The 6,053-nt window shown below is 36.0% G+C and overlaps 1 long non-coding RNA gene across 1 annotated transcript; it reads left to right on the forward strand.

Annotated features, from left to right (window-relative positions):
- The first annotated feature begins 205 nt into the window (after positions 1–205).
- LOC145953977 (uncharacterized) lies at positions 206–2,474 on the forward strand. Its single transcript, XR_014431190.1, has 3 exons — positions 206–1,094; positions 1,206–1,290; positions 1,393–2,474. It is a non-coding gene; the product is annotated as an uncharacterized LOC145953977 (long non-coding RNA).
- The last annotated feature ends 3,579 nt before the right edge of the window (positions 2,475–6,053 follow it).

Here is a 6,053-nt window from a genome sequence, read left to right on the forward strand (position 1 = left end):
TATGACCGATGTAGAAGTGAGCCCCTGATGACCACGCTAGGTTAAAGCCTTTCACTCAGCAACGTCCCAGCCGCCGCGAGCAACCACGGAGAGCTCAAGTGCTTCCTCCTCTGTCTTCGCCGTCGCTCCCGCTCTCAAATGCGTATCGACTCCACCGCGCTCGATAGACTCTCCTCGTCCAACACCACTCCAACCACTTCCTTCAATCACCGCATCACTATCCCCGATTTTCTAACCCTACACGAATCCTGCGCCTTCCTCCTCGTCCTCCTCAACAACCTCCTCCTCTCCAATGCCCCCTCCCGCATTCCCCTCCTCATTTCCCAAACCCTAAATTCAAACCCTCATGCATTCCAATTCGACGACGCAGACGTCACCGAGCACGAACTCCCCGCGCTCCACAATTCGGGGGTTAAGATTGCTGTTGGGAGTGAGGAGGCTATGGGCATTGTGCTACTGCCGTTGGCGGCGCGTGGGACTACCTCTGCCTTGTCAGGAAGCTCAAGGTTCACCGTTCCGAGAAAGTTCTCAAGCACGGCCTCTCCATCTTGAAACACCCCAAACAACAATCCACTCTCGGCAACGAAGGTTACTTCCCTCATGCCACTGACCTAATTTTTCTTATTACTCTTCAATTGTGTGATTCTCTTGTTTTTAATTTTACGCGGTGATGTTTGGAGAAAGCAAAAAATGAGGTTCATGACCACCGCAATCTTTACTTGGCAAAGGTTTGTTTTCTCCTTTGTAACAACTCTTGTGGTGCTGGCTGTTGAAGCTGATATGCAACATGACTAACATTTGTGGCTGTTCAAACCTTATTTTGCTTCTGTTAAAGTAGAGAAATTCTTATTATTTTGAGCATTGTTTGTAGTACAAGGGGAGTGCTTGAAATCTTGGGTTGTGTTCAGTTGGCAGGATTGTATTTGGAGGGGAAAGATCGTGAGGAATTGAGAGCAGATGAACAGGGAAATGAAACAACACCTGCCAAGTCAACACCTCACATGTTTTGCAAAACGCTTACAGCCTTAGACACCAACACTCATGGGGGGTTCTCAGTCCCTCGCAGAGCTGCTGAAGGCTGTTTTCCTCCTTTGGTGTGACACCATGCTCTACTTTGCACTCATAAGTTCTACAACTAAATTTTTCAAGAGTTTTGAATTCTTTGTCTCCTTGAGAATGATGAATTGCTTTTGTGCTCACTACAGGATTATAAGCAGCAGAGACCCTCTCAAGAGCTTGTTGCCAAAGACCTGCATGGTGTGGAATGGAAATTTAGACATATTTACAGAGGTAATTGAAAAAATAAATGAAAAAGTTGGTGTTGCTGGCTTCATAATCACATATTGATTGACATAAATGATACAAAAAGTCCATGTGGTAACTTTTTGTCAGGTCAGCCAAGGCGGCATCTGCTCACTACTGGCTGGAGTATCTTTGTTAACCAAAAGAATCTCATTTCTGGAGATGCAGTTCTGTTTCTAAGGTGTGTATACATGTTCAAATAGGATATTGTTTTCATTGGTATTGATATGTTTGTTTTTCCTATACTGTTCTAGCAATCACTGTTAATTTGTTCTTTTATTGGAATGATTAGTAAACATTCATTGTTGATGTTAATATTAAGGAAGCTTCTTGTCATAGTGACAGTGAAGTACCAAATTAGCATAGTGACATTTTTGGTTCTCGGGGATCTAGAATTTGTCTTGCCAAAATTTGGAAGCATGGAAAATGACTGATAATAAAATCATTATAATGTTTGTTTCTTATTGGTCATTAATTTGTTTGTAGGGGTGAAAATGGAGAATTGAGATTGGGAATCCGAAAAGCTGCTCGACCAAGAAATGGTCTTCCTGAATCAATTGTTGGTAGCCAGAGTTATTATCCCAATTTCCTTTCTTCTGTGGCCAATGCTATATTCGCGAAAAGCATGTTTCATGTTTTCTACAGTCCACGGTACTATATTAATGGATCAGATTTTTTGTTTTGCAAAATGTTTGAACTTCATACTCTAATTATTGGACCTTTGATTTCCATTTTGTCGTGGAAACTATAGATGATTCATTAATTTGATGTTTGTCATGAGAACTTATCTGTCAGTTATGCAAAATCTCAAAAGCAATGTTGTTAAAATTGAGATTTTACCTAAGATCAGGAAGGGGAGAAAAAATTGAAACCGAGGGTTGTAAGATCCTATATTTTTTGCCTAAAATGTAAAATTATATTTCTATATAATATATGCATAAAAAAACCTTTAAATTTACATAATTATAGTAATAACAATATATTTAACAGAATAGTTATAAACAAAAAAATTTAACAAAATAATCACTGTTGGATAGAAATCCCAAAATTTATGGGATATTATTATGTTGCAGAATTTCAGGGATTAGGATCTACGATTTATTCTTTATTATTGTTACTGATTTATAGGGATTCCTATTTAATTATAAGAATTGCCTATTATTTGTTTCCTTTTTTTATTTCCTTGTTTTGCCTATTTATGAACTTAATGAAATGGAAACTTTCCTCAAAATTAAAAGTTAATCGATAACTAGAGATTTATTTAGAAGTTTCCTAATTAAGGAAATAAGGAAATAAAAAACTGTACAAATTAGCTATAATTAAGGAAATAAAAACTGTAATAATCAGCTATAATTAAAAATTCCTCAAAATACATTTATATATACTACTAGTCTCCTAATTAAGGAAATAAGGAAATAAAAACTGTACAAATCAAATCATCCAAATCTGTCCTAATTACGGAACAAATCTCCTAATTATTATAGAACAAATGTGCACCCTATTTTTAAGATTTTTGAAGAGTATGAATCTGGACCGATTTTTGAAAACATCCTGTTTCATGGGAACTAATTTTGACACATCAATGGTGTTTATAAAAATTTGAGAAAAATCACATGATTTCCTTGATGAGATGAGATTGCCCCTGTTTAGTTTTAGCTCAATATGTTGACTTTCCTACTTTTAAGATTTCTCTCATTCAATACAATTATTTAAGATTTCTCTTATTCAATACAGTTATTTAGGAATAAAATGGAATTCAAAGTTATAGCTTTATTAGAGTAGTTATTATATCTGATAACCTCTAATTGAGGGAATTGGAACTCAACAATTAGATTTTGAAATTATACTATGAATGAAATATGTTTATACAGGTAACTCAGAAAGAATCTAAAAAAATAATTGATTTTTTTTTTAAAATGCAATTTACATCGGTTTAAGGTAGAACCGATGTAGATTTACGTTCAAATCTACATCGGTTTTGTTTACAACCGATGTAGATTTGAACGCAAATCTACATCGGTTTTTTGACAACCGATGTAGATTTAAACGCAAATCTACATCGCTCTATTCTACATCGGTTTTATAACCGATGTAGATTACCTTCCAGAACCGATGTAGAACAGTGCTTTTGTAGTAGTGTAATATGCATTTTTTTTAAAAAAAGGAAAAAAAGAGGGAAAAAGCCCATTATGACAAAAATGTTTGATTAATAAAATTTTTTAGGCAAATTCTGAGTCTACTAAGGCGAAAGTCTTTATACAAAAAAAAAATAGTACAAACTTAGGCATTAATAAGACATGTTTCACATAGCCATCAGCCACTTAAAAATTTCTTTAGATTCTCGCTTGATACTGTCAAAATCTATTCAAGCATTCATCGATAAACAAATCAATGAGATTGATATTTATTGATTCATAACTCTCTTTGCATGGCATTCATCTAGATCATTACTCCTTCCTTGTAAATAAATAAATAAGAATAAAAAGAGAAAATAACCTATACATGTTAATCATGGAAAGTAAGTCCCTAGTAATCAAACTCGCACTTTAGAGCAGGACACACTTAATGGTTAAAATAGTTACAATCCAAGAGGGTAATGGGGGAAGGAACGTCAAAATAGTTTACTACCAAAATGTCAAAAGCCTTTCCCCATAAGTCCAAGATAGGGATAGATCTATGTAACAAAGGTAAGTCCAAGATGGGGAAGAAACATCATAATCGGAGGCATTGCTAAAAGTCCACTAGAATGAAAACTCACAAAGGGCATTCTAGGCAAAAATTAGGGTAAAAAAAAGGCTAAAAATTTCTATAGGATACATCCTATGAAAAAGTTAGGGATAAGAGAATAAACAAAAGAAAGAAGAAAAAAAAAAGCAATGTTTGCTCAAGTTGAAAATCAAAAGGTAGCTCGAGTATTCCCGTCAATAATCAAGACTCCATAAAAATTATACTCTAAGTTTTATTATCACTCCCCACCTATAGTCGTCTCTTAAGAAGCATCAAAGGCAAGTTATACCCTCCTCATTCAAAAGGTTAAACTCGTGGCAGATGGCAAGTTGACAATAGACTTAAGCTAAGGAAGAACTACTCATCAACAACCATTCAACATCTCTTACATAGATACGATAAAGGAAACCCTAAGGGATCACTCACAGGAACAAGATTTCGAATAATGGAAGCTTAGTGGCACAAAGAGGGTACTAGCCAAGGCAAGGGTGGGTAGAGATGTTCAAGAAATAATAAGCTATTAGACTTCTGAGTCAACCCTAAAGCGACAAATTCAGGATATGAGCCAACCACATCTTTAAGGGAGGAGAAGCTGAGATGTCTCACTTCACATAAGACCTTCTAAAGCATTGACATTAGAAGAAGGCTCAATTGTATCGAACCTCTCTAAGGGGCATTCTCCCATATTTTCTCTATGTATGAATCATGAACTTGGGGCATGCCCAGGCCCACAAGCTACATTAAAAGGGCACGTGAAAATCAAAATATTATTTTAATGGCATACTTTTTCTATCTCATTTCTTTTCTCTTCTTTAAATAATTACTCTAAACCTCACTTGTTAACTTGTAATAAATAAAGCGTGTTCAGAACAGGGACATCATTTAGACGATAGCCTTACAATAAAATTTGAAAGCATAACTTAAACATGATTAGGGTCTAATAAAATGAAACAAAGAAGGGATCCTACATCTCAAACGAACACTGCAAAGACAGAAGCTGGGCAGGAAACCCACCAAGGGGGCTACTAAAAAATTAGGGCAAGGTCCGCTAGGAGACCCATAATAAAAAAAGGGTAACCTAGTGACCTAGGCAAAAATTAGGATGGTAAAGTAGCAACTTCAATTGGAAACCAAAAGGTGGCTAAGGGGGGATCATTCAATCAAAGCACGACCCCAAGTCATCACTCGATTCCTAAAAGGGAAAAGGCTAAGTACAACAAAAATTTCCCTACATCGAATATGCCTTGTTTATTAACCCAAACACTAGCCTACCTCGGCCAACCAATCTTCTAAAAACCATTTTTGAAAAAATCATTTCTAACGAAACTTTTGCAAAAAATATATATGTGTATATTCCCTTCCTTTCTTTTCACTTGAACTATATGGAATTAAGGTAATGTTGAGAGATACATAGAGTATGCACAGTGAATACTCATAAGGAGAAATTGGAGGTTTCCTAGAACATGGTCTAGGTAAACCTGATCAAAGGGCTAATATATCACATCCGATATAGGCTAGAGGCCCAAACTGCATAAACCTCAGGTTCAAGAGGCAACACTTGGAATGAATTCGAAAAAACTAAAGGCTAACAATCCACGCTAATAATTAATGCGCATAAATTAATTTCTTGAAAGTAAAATCAATCTACATTTGAGCATTAGCATAAAGGCATCATGGCATAGAATGCATATGGAACAAGTGTGCACAAAATGGTATAATTTCACTTTTTAATATAAAAAAAGACATCCAATCCATTATTGCTTTGCACCCTCTTTTCATTTTGCATCCTTGTTTTCTTTTCTTGTGTCATGGGGAGCTCTTGAGCCAAATCACCCACAAGCGCTTGAAAGCTTGACCACCAAGCAAGGCACATACCAACAAGAATGTGTTAGAAGTCTAGCCCAACAGGGGCACTCAAATGGTTTCGTATAACCACCAAGAATAGAAAGAAACATCAACAAAAAGACAGAACAAACTCGCTAAGGAGGAATAAGCAAGCCTAAAAAAATGAATTACAAGACCAA

The sequence above is a fragment of the Cajanus cajan genome, chromosome 1 (assembly GCF_000230855.2).
Source record: "Cajanus cajan strain Asha chromosome 1, NIPB_CcT2T_4, whole genome shotgun sequence".
NCBI classification, from domain to species: Eukaryota; Viridiplantae; Streptophyta; class Magnoliopsida; order Fabales; family Fabaceae; genus Cajanus; species Cajanus cajan.